General features: G+C 51.0%; 1 protein-coding gene across 3 annotated transcripts in view; it reads left to right on the top strand.

Annotated features, from left to right (window-relative positions):
• Positions 1-25,963, top strand: part of CLYBL (citramalyl-CoA lyase) — a 2,832,351-nt gene that overhangs the window by 435,667 nt on the left and 2,370,721 nt on the right. The window lies entirely within an intron of this gene.

Here is a 25,963-nt window from a genome sequence, read left to right as displayed (position 1 = left end):
GACATTACAAATGTAAGGAATCAGTAGTCTCACCACCTGGAAATGCCTGCACTCCCACCACTTCCAACTGTACAGTGTTGCCGCCATGTAGAGTTGTCGGTGCACTGCTGCCAACATGGACCCCATCTCCAAAATAGAGGGCCTTGTGTAGACATGAGGAAAGGACCTGCAAATTAGGAGGTAGACATGGATGATGAGTTACACATCAATGCAACATGCAGTGTACAACACAACAGCAATATGCACTAGGAATGTATACACAGTATTGACTAGACTACCCACACATGTAGTGGGAGTCCAATGTCACCATGTATGTCACTTGGGCACACCCTTTGCAGGCCCAGGGAAATGGGAAGCAGGAGGGGTGTGTGTGACAAAAACCCAAGCATCTGAACCAAATACATGACAAGCCTGCATGTGCCCAGCCACAATGCAGCGTATGCCCACGGGAGCCACACAAGGCAACACACTGTCCCAAAAAAAAAAAAAAAAAAAATCAAAAATGGCCATTAATGGGCCCGGGGGGGTTGGGGAGGCCACCCAGGAGGTCCGAGGACAGGGTGCACACCAAAACCCACCTGTGTGGATCTTGCGAAAAAAAACACCTCCATGGGCTCATGGCCCACACGGCTACCCTATTGTGGGAGTATCACTTCTGTCGCTATTATCACCCTGTGCAGCTGCATCCGGAGGTGGTGGCACTATGGGAGGCAGCCCACGCAAGGCCCTAGTCTGTTCCTCCATGGCTGCAAGCATGCGGGTGTGGTAGGTCTCGTTCTGGAGGATGAGTGTGCGGAGGTCCCCATGCAACAACTCACGGGATGCCCGGACCTCCGCCCTAGTTGCCTGCATCTCAGCTGAGAGCGTACAGGTGAGACGCTCCAGCTGCTGTTCTGTCCTTCGGTTTGTTGAAGCCTCAAGCTCAACAAGAGTCGTCCTGAGGTGAAGGAGTTCCAGCCTCAGGGCTTCCCTGTGGCCCCGGGACTCTATGGAGATGGCTTCCTGCAGAGTCGCCAGTGCCGCCCGCCTGTCCCTGTTGGACGCCAACTTGTCCTCCCTGTGTGACTGGCAGATGGAGTCGGTTGCCTGCTGTAGTCGCTCCATCAGCCTTTCGGGGGGGACAATGGAAGTGGCCACCCTATCCATGGCCTGAGCCATCATCTCTGATGATGCTGCCTGTTGGGTTGTCATATCGTAAATGGATTGTTCCCATGCGGTATTGCCAGGTGGCGTACGGCCACCACGTCGGCGGGTACCACACCTGTCTGGGGCAAGGCGAACTGCGCCTTGCTGTGCCAGCACTGCCTGAGGCTGCAGGACTGCATTCCCCCTCTGATCTGCTGGCCCAGGAACAGGATCAGATGTCGCGGAGTGTGACCCTGCATCCGTAACCACCAAAGGCGTACTTGCCAACACTGACATCCCCATTGAGGGTTCTGACCCTGGTGCAGGTGGGTGGGACAGAACAGAATCCCTCCCAGGAACACTCACCTGCGACGGCACGTAGGTCTCATCATCCGAATCAACACCTGAGTACAGCTCGGGGGAGGTGCAGCCAGAGACACCCCTTGAGAGCACGACCTGCAGCAGTTGTGGGTTCTCACCCACCACCACACCACGTCCCTCACTGGTGGTCGGTCGGCCCTCAGACCCCTCCTGGGTCTGCACCATCTCCACAACCCCAGCAGTATCAGGTGCGTCTTCCCCTGCAAAGACATAAAAGGAAACAAATGGAAACAGGCATTAGCACCATGGCACACAATGAGGGCTGAGAAGCAACAGAACCAGTACTTGATTGACACACGTCCCACATGACTAAAACCCTCCCATGCATGCACCCTCACTGCGTATGAAGGGTAGGCAAATGGCACACACTGATGACACCAAGATGGAAGATGAACACATTTTCTGCATGCTGCCTGGCAGTGGCATCACACATTGGCCTGTGATTGCCAGGTGAAAAACACATGCCATCACACAGATGGCATGTACCATTGCTATTGAGTGAAGATTGAGAGGAGGGCAGCACTTATTCATTCAGTCCAGTTCCCTCATGTAATAGCTTTTCTAATTCAAACAGGTCGGATTTTTCACCTGGAGCTGCCAGTCCAAAATGGTCCGATTGCACAGGGACATGTCTAAACAAATGATATCCAGGTAACAAAGTCACTCCACTTTACCATAGCCATGTCAGACATGTGACTAGAGGACTGAGAAATGCCTAGTAAAAGTGGTGGAATGCAAACAATCTGCCTGAATGAACAGAGAAAAATAAGCAACAATGTTGTGGCAAGGTGACACTTCAAGGGCAACTGGCGTGCTGTTGGGCTAGATGTCTACTGTTGGCAGATGGGATACTGCTATGGCCAAATGCTGCTGCGCAGAATGTATTGCATGAAGCAGATGGGTGACCCAAACGACTCAGGCGCACACACCCTCACCTGGCACACAAACAGAAGCCCTCACACACACACACCATGCACATGGATGACACACACACATGCATGTGCACTCACCGGACAATGCCTCATAATCAGGCAGATTTCCCACGCCTTGGATCTGTTCCTCCGTGACGTAGGTCTCAGCGACTGACTCATGTGGAGTGAGTTCCATGTCTTCTACTGGAGACCCACCTCCAGTCACTAGAGTTGCGGCATGACTTGAGGCCAGCTTATTCTTTGCCCTGCGCTTTAGGTCATTCCAGCGCTTATAGCAGTCATTGGCTGTGCGCCTCACGATTCCAAGGGCACTTACGATGTCCGCAACGGTCTGCCAGTGTGCCTGGCGTTGTGCAGGTGTGGTCTTGGATCCTGCAACAATGACCATTTCGTTATCATGTGCGGAGACATACTCGACAAGTGCATTCAGTTCGGCATCCGTGAAGCTGGGCTTCCTCGACGGGCCGGACTGTGTAGCCGTGTCTGGGGTATCAGCCTGTGCCGGACGAGCACTCTTCCTCTTCCGCTTGGAAGGTGGTGGTGATCCTGAGTGTCCTACGCCGCTCTGGACACTAGGGGCAGGAGCCCTGGTGGACTCTGTATCAGGAGTGTGGGATTGCACACTCAGCATGGGAGTTGGTGCAGGCATTGGCTCAAGTGTAATGGTGTCAGGGGGAATGTCAGCAGGATGGACTAGGACCGACACTGTCCTGGCTGGGTGTGTGAGAGCTGGGGTGGATGGAGCCGCAGCTGCCCCTGCAGCCTCTCCACCCTGCCTACTTGGGGCAGCAGATGACCTTGCTGCCCCTGATCCACATGGCCTGATGACATCAACGTGCACCAGCGCACGTGTCATAGGCCTGCTGACCTGGAAGTCAGCCATGGAGTCAGCCAGGTCTGGTGCCACAATGGGCTGGTCCAACAAGGGCTGAGCATGGATGGTGTCAGCCACATCAGCCTCAACCAGGGTGGATGGGGGGGATTATGGGTACCCTTGACTGGTCCTCCACGCATGGGGGGACAGGGTCACCCTGCAAGTAACGACCACGTCCCCTACCAGATCCACCATGGCAACCACTTGTGGCTCGTCCACCTTTGCCACCCTTACGGATTCCTCGCCTCCCAACCATGGCACTGATGTTAATGTGCTTATGGGAGTGGCTGTAAACTATTGTCCTGGGCAATTGGGGGTCAAAGGGGTTGGGTACCAAATGGTAATTGTACCCTAGTGCTCTAGCAAGGCTGAATGTGACCCCTGGGGAAAGATGACGGGTCACGCAACGCACAGGAAGCCCAAAAAAGGGAGATGACGTGCACGCAACCCCTCCTAGACCATGTGTGCGGAAAAAAAACCTGCACTACACTGTGGCACCCAGTAACACAAGAATGAACTTATGCGTGTCACACGCAGCCTAGATTGACCTCTGAAGGGGTAGGCTACACACGGGGCAAGCACAGATGTTAGATACGTGCGTGACTCACCGTCTGCCAGGAAAAAGAGCGTGAAAAAAAAGCGCGTGTGCGCGTTGGCAACACCCCCGCCAAAAGAAGAATTGTACTCTGTCTGAGGAGACAGGACAACAGTAGAAGGGAACTCTGTTTGAGGGAACAGGCCCAGGAAAACCAGAAAAAGAGAAGAAAGAGAAAAAGCTGTCAGAGGTAACAGGGAGTACGAACTTGAAACGCTGTGAAGTAAATCGCGTGTGAAACGACAAGAAGTACGGATTTCACCCACTCGCTCTCCACGAAAAGCACGTATAAGGAAATGGTGTTCTACACGTACCTTTTATGCAGGCCCACACGTCCAGCGTCACTTCAGCGTGTACGCGCTAGGGCCATTTCCACCAATTACACGCTTTGTCACTTCCGCGTGTACGCGCTAGGGCCATTTCCACCAATTACACGCTTTTACACTCGGACGTGTCTTTCATTTTTTTTACACGCAACATTTCAAACGTGTGCCATATTCAACGTGCACGTGATGGTGGCCTTCGGGCCAATGAATGTACAGACGTGTGCTGACGCGCATACACGCTAAGGGCCTTTCCTCGAATTACACGCAGACGTGCTGGATTTTAACGTGTAAAATCACTCCGTATGAAGCTGGCCACGCGTTCACTCACGGAAGACCACGCTCCTGCCCAGAAGGCCGAACTACTGCCCCCCAGACCCCTGAGCACGCTCCCACCTGCCATCTGCTGCTGCCTGACTGCCTGCTGCCCACGTGCCCTGCCATTTGCTGCCTGCACATCAGCCAGGGGTGCTGTTGCTGTGACCACCCCTGCTGGAACCGAAGACACCCGACTGCTTTTCCATCGCCCCACAGCCCAGCCCCAGGACCCAGTTGCCCACCCACTCCTGCCTCTGGGGTTGCCATGTCGGGCACTGCAACATCTGGCACCAGTGGCAACCCCCGGCCAAGGAGGCAGAGGGGCACCAGCTTCACTGCCACCGAAGTTGGTGTCCTGGTGGAGCATGTCCTGGCGCAGTATGATGCCCTCTTCGGAAGGTTGCGCGCCGACAAGGAAGGACGGACTCGGATCTGGATGGACATCGTGACTGCCATCAACGCGGAGGAGGTGGCAGTCCGCGACTACGAACGTGTCAGGAAGCGCTGGGAGGACTTCAGGTCCAGGACCCTCAACAAGGCCCGGCGCCTCCTGAAGGCCACTTGTCGGAAGATCAGATGAGGGTCCTGGAACGCATATCCCCAGCGCTCCACGTCCAGGTCCTTGAGAGGCAGACCCGTCTGGAGTCGAGCGGTAAGTGTACATGCATACTGATTGTAAGCTGTGCGTGTGGTGTGCCAGGAGTGTGCAGGTTGAACATGTATTTTTATGTGGGCAAGTAGGGTGGGTGTACAGGGCCGTGAGGGTGACACATGCGAGGGGTCTCATGTGTGACAAATGGATGGTGCTTGTGTGTGTGGGCTTGCAGGGCACAGGATGTGGAGGAATGATTGTCAGGTGTGACATGGATGTCGATCGGAACACTGTGACAGTTGGCGGAGGTGTACACTGCATGCAAGTTTGGTGGTGTGTGTGCATGTGTAGTGTACTCCCTATGTTGCATGTGATGTGTGGATGACCTTTGGCTGCTCATGCTGTTGTATGTGAATGGATGGTGCTGGCTGTTGCAATATGGCTGTGGTATGGCTCATGTGTGCAAGTTGAAATGACATGTGTGTTGGGGATTGTGATGCCATGTCAGAGGTTTACCAATGCCACTCATGTATGACTGTCATGTGTGTATGAGTCCATTGGACAGTGCCCTGATGCCTGTGTTTTCTTTCTCCCTGTCTGCAGCGTCAACTGATGAAGAGGGCGGAGAAGGTGCTGTGGAGCACAGCGGCAGGGGTCGCACCACCAGCCGGAGATGCAAGGCCCGGATCCCCTCCCAGGTTCTGATCTCGTCGGGGAGTGAGCAGTCCGGTGCCGTGTCCCAGGCCGCAGCTGCCGAGGGGAGGTCCAAGAGGCGGAGGTTGGAGTTGGACTCCTCGGCAGCAGAAGGGGCAGCTGGGACCCCACAGGGCCCAACGGAGGAAGATGGCACGGAGTTGGTGGGGGGTTTGGAGGAGGAGGAGGCCGTGCAAGCGACAGAGGCGGGGTCTGGAGGTGGGGATTCCACTGGTGCTAGTGGTGCAGTGCAGGATCTGGGACAAGAGGCAGCACAGGCCGCCGCGGAGGTGCCTGTGTGCAATCCTGTCCCTGCTCCTGTCACTGCATCATCTTGCACCAGCGGGGATGCCTACCTCCAGACCCGTTCTCAGGGAGGGGATTGGCTTACAACACCTGGCCTTCCTCTCCCTGCGGATGTGGCTATCCTGCACCAGGTTGAGCCTGTCCAGGGTGGGGTGGCGGTGCGTCAACGGGCCATGCGAGCTGACCTGCAGTCTTTTCATGATGAGTCTGCACGTCTTCTCGCATGGCTTGTTGACTGCGTTGACCCACTGGGACAGCTCACCAGGGCTGGATTCCTCTGTTTCCTGGACCTTGTTCCGACCCCCTCCTCCACGGAACCCCCTTTGCCCCAGTCGTCCTCCATGCCATCTTCCCACCCATGTGTCACCTGGGTGCCCTGTGGAGCTGCCTCCGACCGTGCGGCCAGGCTGGTGGACAACAGATCCCTGCCACAGTCGGGAGTCGGACGTCCAGCAGGGGTGGCCACATCAACGACCACCCCAGCTGGAGGAGGATGTGCAGGCACCATCGGACAGGGCACATGGACAGCAGCAGTTGCAGGAGGCTGTAGGTGGGAGCCACGATAGCTCGGGGCCTTCAACATCGGAGGGGCAGGCATCGGCCGGAGGGCAGGAGGACCCTGGACGGGAAGTGTCTTCCGTGTGGCAGCGGTTGGGCCACGCCATAGATGCGGAGCGGCGGCGGGCGGAAGAGGCGCGGCTCACGATGGTCAGGGCGGAGAACTCCATGCCGAGGGCCCTGAGGCGGGCCGAGTGCCTCGAGGCAATCCGCAGGGAGTTGGAGGTGAACATGTCGGCGTCCCTGCGGACCCTCGGGGCCGTGGAACAGGACCGCCTCCGGGACATAGACGAGGAGTTCGATGATGCCCTGGCCCGGAACACCACTAAGTGAGCCGCTGGACTGGCCCGCCGCCATTGTATATAGTTATTTAGTGATAGGTTTCCTTTATAGTTTATTTTTATTCGGAGTCGACGGACAGTGCTCCACCTTTTGTATATAGTCCCATTTTGGATAGGTTTTTTGGTAGGTTTCATTTCTTCTGTTGGGATGATGGACCCTGAATACTTTGTACATAGTTGGACTTTGGATTTGGAATTTTTTTTTATTATGAATATTTTTTCCCATGGAGCAATGGTTTTCTATTTCTTTTTTCCCTTCATTTCCTTTTTATGGAGTTGAACTTTGGAAGACATTTTTTTGGATTATCATTTATTGATTTTAATTTGAAAAGGGACAGCCAGCTTAATTTTTTTTTTTTACTTGTGTATTTTGTTTAATTTTGTTTGCCATTACTATTGTTATCAATACATTATTTGGATTTTTTAATTCTTCGATGTGTGGTTTCATCTCATTGTTTTCATGCATGTCATGATATGGGTTTTCAGGTTCTCTTGCAACCATTGTGTGTGTGTGTGACACATGTGTTGATTTACATTGTTTCCATTGGAGTAGTATCATGGGCGCTTGTAATACTTGGTTGTGTCTTTGGGCTGTGGTGGCTGGCCATGAGGCCCATGCTTGAGGATTGTCAGGGCCTGTGGGCAGGGGGACATGAGTGGGGGCCTGGTGGAGGCTGCCCCTGCACTGCTGGGGGGTGGGGTGGTGGGAGACATGAGTGGGGGCCTGGTGGAGGCTGCCCATGGTGTCTGGGGGGTGGGGGTGGTGGGAGACATGAGTGGGGGCCTGGTGGAGGCTGCCCATGGTGGCTGAGGGGTGGGGGTGGTGGGAGACATGAGTGGGGACTGGTGGAGGCTGCCCCTGCACTGCTGGGGGGTGGAGGTGATAGGGGACATGAGTGGGGGCCTGGTGGAGGGTGCCCCACACTGCTGGGGGGTGGGGTGGTGGGAGACATGAGTGGGGGCCTGGTGGAGGCTGCCCATGGTGGCTGGGGGGTGGGGGTGGTGGGAGACATGAGTGGGGGCCTGGTGGAGGCTGCCCCTGCACTGCTGGGGGGTGGGGGTGATAGGGGACATGAGTGGGGGCCTGGTGGGGGCTGCCCATGGTGGCTGGTGGGTGGGGGTGGTGGGAGACATGAGTGGGGGCCTGGTGGAGGCTGCCCATGGTGGCTGGGGGGTGGGGGTGGGTGGGAGACATGAGTGGGGGCCTGGTGGAGGCTGCCCATGGTGGCTGGGGGGTGGGGGTGATAGGGGACATGAGTGGGGGCCTGGTGGGGGCTGCCCCTGCACTGCTGGGGGGTGGGGGTGATAGGGGACATGGGTGGGAGCCTGGTGGGGGCTACCCACGGTGGCTGGGGGGGGTGGGAGACATGAGTGGGGGCCTGGTGGGGGCTGCCCATGGTGGCTGGGGGGTGGGGGTGATAGGGGACATGAGTGGGGGCCTGGTGGAGGCTGCCCCTGCACTGCTGGGGGGTGGGGGTGATAGGGGACATAAGTGGGGGCCTTGTGGGGGCTGCCCATGGTGGTTGGGGGGTGGGGGTGATAGGGGACATGAGTGGGGGCCTGGTGGAGGCTGCCCATGGTGGCTGGGGGGTGGGGGTGGTGGGAGACATGAGTGGGGGCCTGGTGGAGGCTGCCCCTGCACTGCTGGGGGGTGGGGGTGATAGGGGACATGGGTGGGAGCCTGGTGGGGGCTGCCCATGGTGGCTGGGGGGTGGGGGTGATAGGGGACATGAGTGGGGGCCTGGTGGGGGCTGCCCATGGTGGCTGGTGGGTGGGGGTGGTGGGAGACATGAGTGGGGGCCTGGTGGAGGCTGCCCATGGTGGCTGGGGGGTGGGGGTGGTGGGAGACATGAGTGGGGGCCTGGTGGAGGCTGCCCATGGTGGCTGGGGGGTGGGGGTGGTGGGAGACATGAGTGGGGGCCTGGTGGAGGCTGCCCCTGCACTGCTGGGGGTGGGGGTGATAGGGGACATGAGTGGGGGCCTGGTGGGGGCTGCCCATGGTGGCTGGGTGGTGGGAGACATGGGTGGGAGCCTGGTGGGGGCTGCCCATGGTGGCTGGGGGGTGGGGGTGGTGGGAGACATGAGTGGGGGCCTGGTGGAGGCTGCCCCAGCACTGCTGGGGGGTGGGGGTGATAGGGGACATGAGTGGGGGCCTGGTGGGGGCTGCCCATGGTGGCTGGGGGGTGGGGTTGGGTGGGAGACATGAGTGGGGGCCTGGTGGAGGCTGCCCATGGTGGCTGGGGGGTGGGGGTGGGTGGGAGACATGAGTGGGGGCCTGGTGGAGGCTGCCCATGGTGGCTGGGGTGTGGGGGTGGGTGGGAGACATGAGTGGGGGCCTGGTGGGGGCTGCCCATGGTGGCTGGGGGGTGGGGGTGGGTGGGAGACACGATTGGGGGCCTGGTGGGGGCTGCCCATGGTGGCTGGGGGGTGGGGGTGGTGGGAGACATGGGTGGGGGCCTGGTGGAGGGTGCCCCACACTGCTGGGGGTGTGGGGGTGGTGGGAGACATGAGTGGGGGCCAGGTGGAGGCTGCCCCTGCACTGCTGGGGGGTGGGGGTGATAGGGGACATGGGTGGGAGGCTGGTGGGGGCTGCCCATGGTGGCTGGGGGGTGGGGGTGGTGGGAGACATGAGTGGGGGCCTGGTGGAGGCTGCCCCTGCACTGCTGGGGGGTGGGGGTGATAGGGGACATGAGTGGGGGCCTGGTGGGGGCTGCCCATGGTGGCTGGGGGTGGTGGGGGTGATAGGGGACATGAGTGGGGGCCTGGTGGGGCTGCCCATGGTGGCTGGGGGGTGGGGGTGATAGGGGACATGAGTGGGGGCCTGGTGGAGGCTGCCCATGGTGGCTGGGGGATGGGGGTGGTGGGAGACATGAGTGGGGGCCTGGTGGAGGCTGCCCCTGCACTGCTGGGGGGTGGGGGTGATAGGGGACATGGGTGGGAGCCTGGTGGGGGCTGCCCATGGTGGCTGGGGGGTGGGGGTGGGTGGGAGACATGAGTGGGGGCCTGGTGGAGGGTGCCCCACACTGCTGGGGGGGGTGGGGGGTGGGAGACATGAGCAGGTGTGCAGGGTAGTCCCCTGTTTTGTGGGCTGCCTGCAGGGGCCGTGGAGGGTGTACAGGGAACACCTGTGAGGACCCGCCCAGCCTAATCGCGTGTGATTATTCCCGCGCACCCCTGTAATACACGTACCCAGCCAAATCGCGTGTGATAATTCCCGCGCACCCCTGTAATACACGTACCCAGCCAAATCGCGTGTGATTATTCCCGCGCACCCCTGTAATACACATAGCCTGTCTAATCGCGTGTAAAACTTCACGCGTACCCCTGTCATACACGTACCCAACCAAATCGTGTGTGAAAATTCCTGCGTACCCTTGTAATACACGTACCCTGGCTAATCGCATGTAAAACTTCCCGCGTACCCCTGATATGTACGTTACCCGCTTTGCGTTCCTTGTTTGGCAGCCCTGTAAACTGGTCCAGGGTTAGCGCAGCCCTTTGCGATGATTTAGCGATTTTGATGGCTTTTCCTTGCGCGAGGGCGTTACTGGCGCTGCTGCAGGGTCGCTGCGATACTCTGCGCCACGGCTGGTTTGGGAGCCTAAAATCCATGAATAGGCTGTGCGCGGAAATCGGTTTTGACGCACGCGCCTGGCGCAGACAATCGCACGCGGATACTCTGCGCCCGCCGCTTGCGACACTTTTCTGCGAAATTCTATGAATTACCCTGTATGTTTCTCTCCTAATTTAGAAACTATGGCTACTTGAGTGATTATATCATCAGTGTTAGTACTTTGTTCTTTGAGTATCTTCCTACTCCGGTTAATGGCTTGATGTCATAATATAGATTGCACATCTAATGTATTTTCTAACTTATCACATTTCACTACTAGAGTAGTTAATAAATCCTCAAATATTCTAACCAACACGGTAGATGTAGTTCTGGCATTGTTGATATTGTTAAAGTCGCCATTGCTGCAGTCGCTCTTGTAGTTATCCTGCCTAGTATTTATCCCCTTGTCGCTTTCCTCAGACTTACTACACTCGCCTTGTGATGGCATATTATGCTGTACCTCCCCATTTTGATGCAACTCAGGGACGTCATTTAGAAGTACCAAGGGGTCACGCTTGGTCTCCCTTGATACCCCTAAAATAAGTCATATTTTTATTTTTACAAATTGAAACTCCTGGGTTGTGGCCCATGCTATGCGCCTCTTTGTTTCTAGAGTGGCTGGCTTTCTTGTTTGGGATTCTTTAAGAAAAATAAAAGTGGGCTCCACAAGTGTAACACTGAGTCGTGACCCTAAATAAGAAAGAATAGGAATGACAAACCATTTGTCTTTCTGGAATTCTAAACAATAATTGCTAGACTCCTTAAAGGTTTAGTTCAGGCACATTTTAGGGGCGAGTCACTGATTTAGTTTGTTCTTAAACACCTCAAATTCACAATGCAGACAAAATCCTCCAAAAAAGCATTTAGAGTAGAATAAGCATCCATTTCGGACTATGTATTTTGCTTTTCGCAAGTTGCAGTTATAGCATGTTTTTTTTTCTGCCGATGCATATGATGATCCTTTCTTGTACGAAATGTATATCACGTTACAGTGATATCGTAACCATATTTTCGGATGCTTGTTAATCTGGTTAGAAACGCATGCTGTGCATATGGTCTGACATTAAGTGGTAACCGCAGAGTATTGAATCTTGTCTTTCGAGGATCGAAAGGGGACTTTGGCATAGGCATATCTGCAACACTATCCCTATCGTGACGTGTAGTGTACCCAAAATCCTTCACGCGCCGAGATCGCTCAGATTATTTTTTTCTGCTCAGATAACTGGTCGCCCTTTGCGGTGCTCTTTCATAAGAGACATTGGGCCTCATTACACGGTAGGCGGTAAGGGTTTACCGGTACCGGTAAGGGCACCGGTACTGTTAAACCCTTACCGCCTTACTACGAGGTCCCTTTGCGGGACCCGACCTTAACGGCTGGTGTAGACCAGCCGTTTAAGTTGGGACCGCAAAGGGACCTTGGTGCTAATTACGGTACCGCAATTTGCGGTAACGTAATTAGCTCCTCCCCCATTCCCATTGAGCCCTATGGGGCAAAAATGGGAATGGGGAAGGGCCATGGAGAAAGGGGGAATTACCGCCCCGCCAACCTTGGAATGGGGTGGTAATTCCCCTTTTCTCCATGGTGGTACCGGTATGGTACCGGCGGCAACCATGGTGCTAATAGCACCATGGTTTACCGCATAACGTGTAATGAGGCCCATTGTTATTGTTATTACCTTGTTCATTGACTTTTTTGATTATCCCCTTAAAAAGTATTTTCAACGGTGCTTCCTGAACTACGCCGAAGACATTGGTGGACTTTCAACACGCGGGATCCGGCGGCAGAGCCGTCCACGTGGCTGGGCCCTCTGGCCGGCCTACACAGTAGGGAGAGTGTGGTCGGGGTGGCCATATTCTTTCAGTTATGTCTCTCCTCTTTCCCCCTCTTTGCTCCCTAGGTCTGGTCATCGCCTTTATTGCCTTTCGCTATGGAAAGGACGCCATTTAGGTTTTGCCCCTCTTGTAGGGCCAGATACCCTTGGAAGGGCGAACCCTCTAAGTGCAACAATTGTCTACCCCTTGATCACGACGAAGCGCAGTGCGCGGCCTGTAAACTCCTGCCCCCTAAAATGGTTAAGGAGCGCCACGTTAAGAAGTGGGTGGCCTACAGCATGTTGCGGGCTGGATCCTCTTCCCCCACCGCCGCACCCACTGAAAGTGACAGGGGGACCAGTGATGACCAGGCATCCGTGTCGGATGCCACTGACCTTATGGCAGACATTTCAGGGTCCGCCATGCCCGTCCCGACAACGCTAGGCCTGACGCAAGTCACGCTGTGGGGAAAACGCCCAGCGAAAGGGGTGGACAAGATCGCGACACTAAGCACACAACCCCGGTCCCAGTTTTGACGGTGCCGTCGAAACGGGCAAAAGCACCAACGGAACTGCCGAAAATTATGTCGGGATCCACTAGTCCTCAGGATCAGCAGCCTTCCCCGCATCCGTAGCGGCGTCTTGCTACTGGGCCTCCTAAAACAAAGGGCTCTACCTCCAAAACTCATGCAGCCGTCGAAGCGCCCTTAGCTGACGCTCCGGCGCTCCCTAATACCCTGGTAGGAGAAAGATCTACCGCTAGGCCTCAAAGTCAACCAGCACATCGCCCCGCTTTGCCGAACATCTCCGAAAGCATTGCTAGAATTGCTTCGGCAGTAGGGTTGAAGGAGAGGTCTAGGGAGATGACGAAGCACAAAGAGCGACCTGCGGACGTGCCAAAAGACGTGCCACAGCGTCCCGATGCTCACGAGCACTACGTAGACAGTCCTGTGCCATTGTCAAGCTCTATTAGAAACAAATTTCGGTGCCATAGGGAGGAAAATGAAAATGTGCCACCATTAGACCCCTCTAGCTCATCTAGATGGATCAGAGAAAAATTCGAAGGGTGCATGGATAGATTGGAGAAATTTGTCGCGCTTTCAGAGAACCCTACCCCCAAGAGACCTTGGGAGGACCCCCCTTCTGTGCCTGCTTCTAAGTTTTGAAAAACTTTAGAACCCACTCAGGAAGATTACATTTGCGTCCTCTCTAAGGACGAAATCCACATGGACACGTATCAGGACATTTATGACCAGGAGGAGGATACTACCTTCCTAGAAGATTACACTGTGGATGAACAGGCGGATCCTACAGGCAACTGGGAGGATAGCCGCCAGATTGAAGCAGAACCCTGGGCACTCCCTACTCACGACCAGGACCATGATGTCCTATGTTTGGATTCACCTCCCTCCACTCTGGCCCACAGGCTTCCCCAGTGGACGACCAGACAGCGTTCAACGCCATCTTGAGAAAGGCGGCTGACCATTTTCAAATCGCCACTCATGAGGCCTTGCTTGAACAGGATTTTGTGGAAGATATCCTCAAAGAAAAGCCCCCCTCCAGCCAAGCCATTCCTCTTCTGAATTCCATTAAGAGTTGATTGGTTCTTTCATTGGTCATTCCAGCCCAGACTAGGGCGGTAAATCCGAGGGTGGAAAAACTATTTTGCCCCTCACCTACTAACCCTGCCTACATTAAGGGCCATGCAACCCCCGATTCCCTAGTCGTTATCACCAACAGGAAACAGGCGGGGTACCCCTTTCCACGGGAGAGGCACCTCCCGATAAGGAGTCGAAAAAAACGGTACGCTTTGGGAAAGCGTATCACCACAGCAGCTGCTTTTTCCACGCGCATTGCAAACACCACGTTGCTTGCCAGTTATGCCGATGTACAGTGGAACTTGCTGCATGAAGGTCTCCAGGAAATGCCTGAACCCGCAAAAACTCACCATCGTAGTCGAGGGCAGACAAGTCAATCAGAACGTGCTGAAAAATACCCTGGATGCTGCAGAGACGGTAGAAAGATCCCTGCCACAGGGCACCCTTGGCTCAGGAACTCGGGCTTCAAGGCAAAGATCCAAGCAACTCTTGTTTATAAACCTGTCAACCTCTTTGGTAAGGCAGTGGACAATGCCCTCGAGACGGCCAAGAAGGAACATGAGACTCTGATGTTCCTTCAGTAAATTACAAAAAAAACTCCCCCCGGATGGGGGGGGAGTGGCTCCCGCCAGTCCTTTCGGGGTAATTCCCGTTCCACACAAAATCAGTATAAATGGGAAATACCTGGAACTCAGGACAGGCATCCAGCACCCCGCCAACTATCCACCCAGAGGACAGCGGTGCGGGAAAGGTAGAGGCAGAGGCCCCAACTCCAGGGGAGCCGCAGCCTATGGTCAGAAATGACCTACAGATCCAGGTCCCCTCCCATGTCACCCTGGTCGGGGGGCGCTTAACATCTTTCCTGTCGGCATGGGAGGTGATAACGTCCGACCAGTGGGTTCCGAAGACGGTTGCCCACCGGTACTGTGTGGAATTTGCCCGACTGCCACAATTCAGACCGCCCAAAGCAAGACGCCGGACGCCAGACCATCTGCAGATCCTGATACAAGAGGTAGAAGCACTTCTGGAAAAGGACGCCATAGAAGCCGTCCCTATTCTTCAGGCAAACAAGGGTATTTATTCAGTGTACTTCCTTGTACCCAAAAAGCACCTCACCATGTGCCCTGTACTAGAGTTGCGCACAGCGAACAAATTTGTCAAATCTCAAAAGTTTTGTATGGTAACTCTGCAGGAGGTAATCCCACTGTTAAAACAGGGGGATTACATGGCAACACTGGACATGAAAGATGCATACTTTCATATTTCATTGTTGTCAGCGCACAGAAAATACCTAAGGTTCAGGATAGAGGACAAGCACTACAAGTTCAAGGTACTCCCCTTCGGCATTGCCTCGGCGCCAAGGGTGTTTACAAAGGTCCTAGCAGTAGCAGTAGCAGCAGCAAACCTGCGCAGACTATCCGTCCCAGTTTACCCTTACCTCGGCGACTGTCTCATAACAGGGGACTCTTATGAAACATGCCTATTGAACACTCAGAAGATAATAGACCTCTTGTTCCGTCTGGGATTCTCCATCAACAAGAAGAAATCCACCTTAGACCCCAGTCAGGTCAAACAGTTTCTGGGGGCTCTAATTCGGACCAAACACGGCCTCATCTTCCCCTCCAACGAGAGGGTTCAGAACATGCTTTTACAGATCCCTCAATATGTAGCCAGTCGGGAAGTGGCGGTACGCAAGGCCATGCGACTGCTTGGAATGATGGGGTCATGCATTTATTTAGTTCCTCATGCGTGGCTGCGCATGCTTCCTATGCAAGAGTGGCTAAACAGCCAGTGGTGTCAGGCCAGTGGACAATGGGAAGATCTGATAGTTGTCCCGCCAGCCCTTTTTCTCTCTCTGCAGTGGTGGTCGAGGGAAAACCTCTTGAAGGGGAAGAACTTCACCACCCTGCAGTAGAAGCCACTCTCACAACAGATGCATCCCTCACGGGGTTGGAGGCTCATCTGCTACAGCAGCCAGCACATGGATTGTGGTCTCCACAAGTAGCATCCAACCACATAAACCTGTTAGAGCTATTAGCAGTATTCAAAGCACTGAAGGCCTTTCAGACATAGCTACAGGGGAAGACAGTTCTGATCTTGACAGACAGCACCACAGCCATATATTACCTAAACAACCAGGGGGGCACACACTCTCCAGGGCTATTCAAGCTGTCCCAGAACATTTGCATGTGGGCTCTCAAACACAAGATGTTGCTGCTGTCCCAAAACGTTCCTGTCGAACTCAGCCTTCTAGCAGACGTGCTCAGCAGAGATTTCCCACTGCCCATAGAGTACGAATGGCGTCTACACAAAGACATCGTCTCCAACGTCTTCGCAGAATGGGGCTTCCCAGAGATCAACTTGTTCGCCACTCAGGAGAAAGCCCAACGCCAAGACTACGCCTCCAGGTATCCCCAGAACCACTCCAAGGGGAACGGGCTCTGGGTAGCATGGGCAGGGAAATTTGTTTACGCTTTTCCCTCGACTCCCCTACTCAACAAGGTTGTGCACAAGATGCACCAGGAACCAGTCACCATGATATTGGTGGCCCCCATGTGGACCCGCCAACCCTGGTTCTCTCATCTGATGGAGATGTCCCTCTCCCCTCCTATGAAGTTGCCCTGCCCGTATAACATGTTGTCTCAGGACAGAGGGGAAACACTACATCCATGCCCACAAACTCTGAATTTAGCGGCCTGGCTCCTGAGGTCATAGGAGGTCATTACGACCCCGGCGTTAAGGGGTTAACGGCGCCGTAAAAGGCTGTGGTGCCGTTAACCCCTTACCGCCTTACTACGAGGTCCCTTTGCGGCTCCCAACCTTAACGGCTGGTCTCGACCAGCCGTTAAAGTAGGGACCCGCAAAGGGACCTTGATGGCAATTACGGTACCGCAATTTGTGGTACCGTAATTGCCGCCTTCCCCATTCCCATTGAGCCCTATGGGGCAAAAATGGGAATGGGGTAGGGCCATGGAGAAAGGGGGTATTACCGCCCGCCAACCTTGGAATGGGGTGGTAATTCCCCCTTTCTCCATGGCGGACTCCGGCATGGACCATGGTGCTAATAGCACCATGGTTTAGCGCCGGAGTCCTAATGAGGGCCATAGAGTTCGGACACATTGAACTCCCTCAGAGATGCATGGACATACTTAGGGAAGCTAGGAAACCTAACACTCGGTATTTCTATTCCAGTAAGTGGAAATGCTTTGTCGTCTGGTGCAATATCAAGGGCATCAACCCGATTGACTGCTCTCCTACCCACATTGTGTTGTACCTGACTCACTTGTTGGACTCAGGACTGGTTTTTAATTCCCTAAATGTTCACCTAGCTGCTCTCTCAGCCTACACTACAAAAGGTGTTGTGGTGGAAAATACCTGTTATTAAGGCTTTCATGGAAGGGGTTAAAAGAATTAATCGCCCCATTTCAAACCCAGCTCCCAGATGGGACCTAAATATGGTTTTGACCAGACTTATTGGGTCTCCCTTTGAACCTATACATAAGGCAAGTCTCAAAGACCTTACTTATAAGATGGCCTTTCTAGTGGCTATCACTTCTATAAGAAGGGGTAGTGAACTACAGGCCCTTTCAGTTCTAGACCCTTTCGTTACAGTCCACAGGGATAAGGTGGTTCTGCGCACTCATCCCCGATTTGCGCCTAAATTAATTTCAAAGTTCCATGTGAACCAATCAATCGAACTACCTACTTTCTTCCAGAATCCGACTAACATGGCTGAAAGAAGCCTACACACACTAGATGTGCGCAGGGCAGACATGTTCTACCTGGAAAGAACTAGATCACTGAGGAAGACAAACCAGTTTTTCGTCTCAGTGGCAGCTAGTAGACAAGGGGATCCTGTCTCGAAATCGGCAATCTCTAGGTGGATTGTCAAATGCATCACACTATGCTACACTTTTGCTAAGAGAGAACTGCCCTTCAAGTCTAGAGCACAATCTACTGTGGGCACTGGGGCTTCCATAGCATTAATTGCAAATGTTCCCCTTGAGTCCATTTGCAAAGCAGCAACCTGGAGTTCTGTGTACACCTTTACAAAACACTATTGCCTAGACACTCATTCTAGATCTGCTTCTCAGGTGGAACAAGCAGTACTAAGACATCTTTTCACTACTGTTCCTTATCACAACCCACCTACCACTCCGGGTACTGCTCGCTAATCTATGCACAGCATGTGATTTTAAGCAGATTAACAAGCATCAGAAGACATGCATTACTCACCGTAATAGCATTTCTGATGATTGTATCTGCTTAGATTCACATGCGCCCACCCTGCCTCCCTGCTCGGGTGGAAGGAACATAGACGTGTTACTACTTTCTCTCTTTTATGTACTCACTCACAAATAGCCTTGGGCTCCCTCATGGCAGAAAAAATACAATCGAGGGACTTCGGCGCGTGAGGGATTTTGGGTACACTACACGTCACGATAGGGATAGTGTTACCGATACGCCTATGCCGACGTCCCCTTTCGATCCTCGAAAGACGAGATGCAATACTCTGCGGTTAGCACTGGATGTCGTACCATATGCACAGCATGTGAATCTAAGCAGATACAATCATCAGAAATGCTATTACGGTGACTAATACATGTCTTTCTTAGTGTACTTTGAAACAATGCTATCTGATGCCACTTCCTGTTTTGTCAAGGGGTCAAAGGTCATGTTCCATCACTTCCCATGAGGCCACTTTGAGGTGGGGTCAAATGGCATCACTTCCTGTGATGTCATCAAAGGTCAAGGGTCATGCAATGTCACTTCCGCAACTCCTGGCATTTTCTTGAAATGACGTCCCAGATGCAACTGTGGGCAAGTATCCGTCCAACTAGGCATATCGCTGAGTTCAGCCACAAACAGAACTTTTAGATCAGTTCTATTGTGACTAGGTGTAGATACGAGATGAAGTAATGAGCTTACTGGTTTATCTGTGACTACTATTACTGGTTCAGATACTCTGACGTGTATGTCAGTATCTTGGAAAGTCTCCTGTCTAATCGCACCTATATGACTAGTTACAATTTCAGTTATATCTTCAATCGCAATATCGTCATTAGCATGTGCTAGCACTACAATAGAGCGCCTCCTCATCTATAATATTAGTCGTTTCAGCGTTTGTCACAGGTCCTATTATGTGTGCAATCAATTTACTGCCCAGGCAGCTCAAAGATCTGTCCAAATCTGCCACAATATCTTTGGCTGCATTTTCTTCATCAATAGCGGTAAGTGTGTTGACTTTCGAGAAAAAAGTTGTCATTGGGGGTCATTACGACCCAGGCGGTAAGTACGCCAACTTCACCACCATGGTGTAAACTACGTTTACACCATGGTGGATGGCGGATTTACCGCCCCATTCCAAGGTGAGTGGGGCGGTAAATCCCCATTTCCCATTTTACCCTTCCCCATTCCCATTTTTGCCCCATAGGGCATAATGGGAGTGGGGAAGGCGCTAATTACGCCACCGTAAATTACGGTGGCGTAATTAGCACCAAGGCGGTTTAGCGCCATGGATTTTAACGGCTGCTAAAAGCAGCCGTTAAAATCGGAATCAGGCGTTAAGGGTTAACGACGGCGTTAACCCTTAACGCCTGAGTTGTAATGAGGCCCATTGTCCTAGTTTTCACTGTGGGAAGAGGTTTGGCTTTGATTTTATGGGGGCAGATTTTACAGCCACGCCGCAGTAGCTTGGACTCTTGCATCTCTAAGGCTGCATTACAGTAGCGGATTCTGACGCCACAAACGGGTGCAGCAGTGGTGTCAAGGACAAGGTTACCCCATCTCTCATGACTCTATCAGCCACTACATCGCGGCTGCTAATGGGCATTATAGGATTGAACACCTAGAGGGGGACACTGTAGGTAAGGTTTGCTTGGAACAATAGATCGACCTATTTAAACAGTCTTTCAGTTTCTTTTTACAGACAGTTAAGCAGGCGATCAGTCCCACTATAGGCAGTTTCTTTGACGATGTTACAGAGAAGAATTTAGCAAATTACTGTCACCACCATGGAATTACATATGCACAATACATAAACATAAATAGCTACAAATACCATTAGTCAGGTTTCCATTTACTAAAGAATCCGCATAGTTACTCAAAGGGATAATTAAATCTCCCAGGACCCTGATCTCAGCGACCCAGCATACAGCCAAACAGCACTTTCAAAAGCACTTCCACGCAAATGCGTGCAACCTCCACTTATATAGGCACTTACGGGATCAGGGGGCAGGGCCAACTTAGTTTTCCACAATAAGAGCAGTAAATGCTGGAAGAATGCCTAAGGAATAATAGAAATAGTATACAATTAGACTACAACATATAGAGGTTGGCAAGTGAGGTCCATAAAGTTCATGGAAACAATATATTCTTATTATCCTTCCCGTACCGCTTCCACTCCAGTAGACCGCACGGCAGCCAGGGACAGCCAAACAGCACTTTCAGAAGCACTTTAACGAATGCGCCAATGATGGTTATTCATAGATGAATGCATTTTCCTTAAATCCATGCACCCCCTGCACTATTGGGATTCTTCATGCGTCTAGAGGGGAGTACCCAGATTCGATTTTGGTAAAGACACTCCAGATATTTTGAACTACAACACCCATTAGCCCTGGCTAGCCTAGTCAATAGTGATGGATAATGGGAGTTGTAGTGCTAAACATCTGGAGACCAGCAGCTTGAAAATCCCTGGACTAGGGATTCCAGGGGTAGACGTAACCTTGTGATTTTTTTGGCTAGTGCTAGCATTTGCTTGCAGAAAAATTGTGTCTTACTGTATTCCGAGCATACATATAATGTACTTTTCTGAGCACATCTAGGAATCACTGCGTATGTGTTTTCCTTTACCTGTATTGACTCCAATGTCTTAGTGGCTTGTTTCTCATTTTTGGGAAATAGCGTGAGAGATCACTCTGCCCAGATCTCGTTCCCGCTGTTACATTTATCTATATTTAATACCCTCTAATTCTAAGGTTGAATAGTCCCTCGATATTGCATTAGGATACATGAAACCTGCATCATTTAGCGCGTTAAATGCAGAATATTTCGGACCAACCCCATTCTCCCCTTTTAACATCTTGGTTTACTACCCAATTTTCTATGCACATGCATGGACTGCATCTGGTTGTGTTTGCTAAACACACTGGGAGAAGCTTGTTAGTGAAGGGTTCAAGTATCAGTAGATTTGCATTGTCACGTTAGGCCTAAAAAGAACAACCCACGTTGTTCCCACCTTGCAAAGGCCAGAGTAGAAAGAACATAAGAGTTGTTAAATATAGGACTCCTCCAAGCCTACCTTGTGTAACTTTAATGTTGATTTTGGGAGCAACACGAATTCCTCCAGGGAGTATAGTATCTGTTTTCACATTGCACATGCCAGTCCAGAAATGTTCGTAGCTGAGCTACTAGCAGCTAGTGCTTCGTGTGAGAGCTGCTGCGAGGCCTCCAGTATTGATTTGTGGGATTAGGCTCTTCCTCGCAACTCAATCCCCTTCCTAACCTTGAGATGAACGAGTATGCACGCTTCGGGTTCTCGGGTGGAAGCGAAAAGTCTCCCCTAATGCTCAAGTAATGCGAGGCTGGCAGCGCCTCTCAGGCAATCAAGAGAGCAACGTGTTCCTTTGTCAAACACCCATGTGCCTGCTTATTACCCAAGGACTCACATCAAAGGGTCTTAGAGATCACGCCTCCGACCTTAACAATTTTTAATACACGTGGGAGGAGGCCAGGTCATGATTATGAGTTTGACAGTGTTAAGTTCACACAAAGCCAGGCGGAACAAATCATTATGGTCAAGAAACTTGTGATCTGGTGTGAGTAATGAGGGTTGGAGCTTAATTAGTGTTGCAAACATTTGTATTGATTGATCACCTTTTTTGTGTGATTAAGAGGACTTCGAAAGAATGGCTCGTAAAATGTATAAAGTTATCGATATTGAAATATTTTGTAAAGTACTGTTATCCTATGACAATAGATGGGTCATTTATTATGTTGATTAAGCTGTCTCGTGCTTTTTTAAGAAGTTGGCAAGTAGCGACGCTACACTACAAAAATACATGTATTTTTGGACAACTCGACAACTTTTGCTCATATGATTAAAAAACTGTTGATGGACAAGTGCTTGTGGTCTGTATGTAAGATACGTTTACGTTTGCCTTGCAATTTCATAAACGTAAAGGAGAATATTTTTGCTAATGACCTGGCCTTAGGAGTGCTTTACCTTTTTAAAATTTCACCCAGTTGGGGTGGGTGGAGTTCAATGAGGAATGTTTATTGTTGGAAAGTCTAAGACCTATCCCTTTAGACTTTTGTAATGCTGCTGCAGGCCTGCTAATCAATTCTGTGCTATTGCTGAATAGTACACTGTCAAATGGTCCACACTATAAAACGGTTACAACTGGTTTACTAGCGTGACTGAATCAGTGATTTAGTAATCGTCCTCTTAAACTGAATTGTGTGGTCATCCTCAGAGGTTTTTGCATCTGGGGGAACTGGCTAGATATGCCATCTGTCTGAAGTTGTGCAGGACCTTCGTTTCCAGGCATTGGAAGCAACTCGTGTGGTGCTACATTTTGGACTGGATCTTAAGCTAAGACCTGAACCTATTTCGCTTATCACTCACCAGAGGAGTCTCAAGATCATCAAGTCTGGTTTCTTTCTCCCCTGCTTTCCACCGTTTAAGAAGGTCTTCTAAGACTTAGCCAGGCCAGGTCCCCCCTCCACCTCCTCAGAAGTGAAGAAATAACACCGTGGAAGTTTAGAGGGAGTGCTTTGCGGCTGCTTGGCTCACTGGAAGAGGGCAGGAATCAATTAGCGCACAATTAAGGGCACTAAATGAGAGTATCTATTTGGCGCTCAACTATTCGCACTCGACATGGTGAACAAAATGGACTATAAATGGTTTACTAGTCTAGAGATTACAGTATGAGGGAAAAAGGCATTAACGCAAAGAGAAAACAAAGTCTACTGGATAAGGCTAGCTGAGGGGAAGCTCCAAGAAGGTTTCTGAAAAGTATTTTAGGCATAAGGGTCCAATTGACCGAGATTAACCCACTGAGCCCAAAGTTAACTTATGCAGCTTGTCACTGGTGGGAATGGCGCTGTCAAAGTTTATTACGCAGTCGCACTCAATCCAGGGAGTTCATTTCTGCCCAATCAAGGTGGCGCACAACAAATCACAATGATTTTGATTCAGGTTCGATTTGGTAAGGCCTCCGACCCGTCTCGCACCCAACCCCAACAAATACCCGGTCTCACAATGGACTAGGAACCAGGCCGGTGTGTAGTAAGAGTATAGATTTATTAATTTATTTAAACCAAATTTGACAAACAGACTAACATTAGCCACTAATGCTGTGTCAAAACAAGAACAAAATTGACTTCCATAATGGCATCAACACAGAGATAATACTGAGATATGCAGTCACAATTTCCCGCAGCTTTCTTTTCAAATCACCCACCAATACAGAAAAATAACAATTCAAGAAACACAGTGATTGCTGATTTGGTTATAATACTTTTTCTCCCAGCAACCCCCACCCACCAAACATCAGTTAGACTGGACCCCTCTGAATTGAAGGCCAGTGGCAGAGAGTGGGAACACAATGGGAAAATCGTTTTGGGTTCTGATAGAAAGGCACTCTTTGGAAAAGGGATTCAAGGAGAAAAATCGTTTTTCACTTATTACCACAGATGCAATATGAGGGAAAGAAAAGCAATGGGAAATTCGTTTTGCCACACCTAAAAAGAAGAGGCAGGGCGTTGTAGTTTGGGTCAGAGTACAATGTAAACAAAGGGGCAATTTCATTTTCTCCACCACACATGCAAAAGAAATACAAGGCTTCAAATTTCTGATTTAAAATGAAGAGGATCAATGGAGACATTTGTTTTGCACCCTGCACACTCCCTTGGAAACAGGGTTTTGGGATTAATTCCTTTGAATTCAGGACCCCCCCTCTGTACCAAAGTCAGGGGTTTTCTTACAAATAGCCAATCAAATTTATGTCTGTACCGGTTCAAAACACACTGGGAGAAGCTTGTTAGTTTCGAATGCTAACAAAACACATCCCATGATTCTATAGGGGAATTAATTGATTTACTTTAATTAAATATGCTAAGGATCTACACAGACAAACAGGGTATTTTGCTATGGGGGAAATACTAGAACAATACTTGGGGTCTACAAAATCTATGGCTTTGGGATCGTTTTACTTACAGGAGAGGCCTTGTAATGGGCATCAGGGAACAGCAGGGCACCTCTGGGATAGCAAGGGTGTCAGTCAAGGATAGTCCCCTCTGGCTCCTCCAAGGGGTCCCAGTCAGCTTCTATGTCTTCTGGTCCCTGTCTCCACTGCAAGATTTGGGGACTCTCTGCTTGGGCGTCCCTCGCAAGAGTTCAGCAGCAGGTTACCTCCCGGAATAAGTGAAAAAGCCCAGTACTGATGCAAACTGGTTGCTTATAGGGCAAATGACATCACAAACTTGTCATGATTGCTGTGGAAAGGATTGGTTGGTTTTCTCTACCCACCTCCTACCTGTGTGCTAATAGGACTAGGAGATGAGGGGTGTGGGTTAGGAAAGCTGTGGGAGGAGAAAACTTTGTCATCCCAAACTGACATGGTGGGTTTGGCATGTTCAAACTCTGAAAATCTATCAACATGGCAGGTACCCTAATTTTTCAAATCTTTACATTTATGGATATATTTTTAAGAACTACATTTTAAGGCCAATTAGCTGACGCTAATCTAAAGTCGGAATCCCTTCCTATGCAGAGATATGTCTTTCCTTTGTTTACTCAGGGGCCTTATCAGTGAAAAATATGCCACATAGTTCCCATATTAATTTTGTCCTTCACCCTCATACCAACTTTCAAATCTCTCGGAATCAAGGAAATTCCCAAATAATATTTTCCTTAATAACTGCTGTTTTGTTTATCACACAAACATCGTTTTGGCATGGTTCAAAGGGTTTACTGTCACCTTTTTAATAAAAGTCTAGAATGAACTTTGTGGCATATACGCTACCCTTTTATGCAATAAAATTTATTTTTCTATTACCTAAATTCCAGCTCACATGCCTCGCTCATTCTGGCCCCCACATTTGTTCTCGTAAGTTGCATTTTACCTTTGTGACCAGCTAGATGGTGGCTCATGTTTATCTTAGCCTATCCGTTCTTGGCCTTGTAATGGCCCTGGCTGCTGCTTTAATGCACAATTTATGTGAGTTGTGACCTCAAGGTCACTTCTGCTGAAAAGACAGGCAGGGCTTTATCTATTTCCACCGTGGTTTCCATTAAGAGCAGTGTATTTTTTGTAAAATGTTTAAGCAATGGACCTGATTGATTGTTGACAACCAGACCTCCCTTTCCAGGACCAGCAGTGGAAAGGTCTTTGAGGTTAAAGTTTAATTTCAGGAGAAATGACTGGCTGCATGTAGAATTCTGCAAGAAATGGCTTTTAACTCGCACATAACCCATTTTACATGACATATTATAAGGAACCTGGGCCTTCTATCCATGTGTAATGTACTTCTTTAATCTCACAGTTGCAGAAGACATGAGTATCACTTCTGGATAGTCCTTATGGTGGTCAAACGTCAGTGGCAGTTATATGACAAAACCATGTTCACCTTAAACCTAAGTAGGTGCTTCTCTCTGCATACTGTCATTTAGGTTGAGGAAAAAGGAAGTTCCTTTATTATTTATTAATGCAAGAAGCTTGGTTTCACTGGAGATTTCGGGATCACAATCTGGTATTACATTGAAGATAATGTACACACTGCTATCTGTCTCTTTGTAAAAAGTGTAGCTTTCCATGGATTGAGTAAAACAGCATTGTCAGCCACATGTCTTTCTTTTCCTTGCTGAAATACATTGCGTATATATCTTTGCACTTTTG

Source organism: Ambystoma mexicanum, chromosome 7p (genome assembly GCF_040938575.1).
Source record: "Ambystoma mexicanum isolate Mex_15411 chromosome 7p, UKY_AmexF1_1, whole genome shotgun sequence".
NCBI lineage: Eukaryota > Metazoa > Chordata > Amphibia > Caudata > Ambystomatidae > Ambystoma > Ambystoma mexicanum.
The sequence above is the reverse complement of the archived record's forward strand: the minus strand, read 5'-3'. Positions and strand labels throughout refer to the sequence as shown.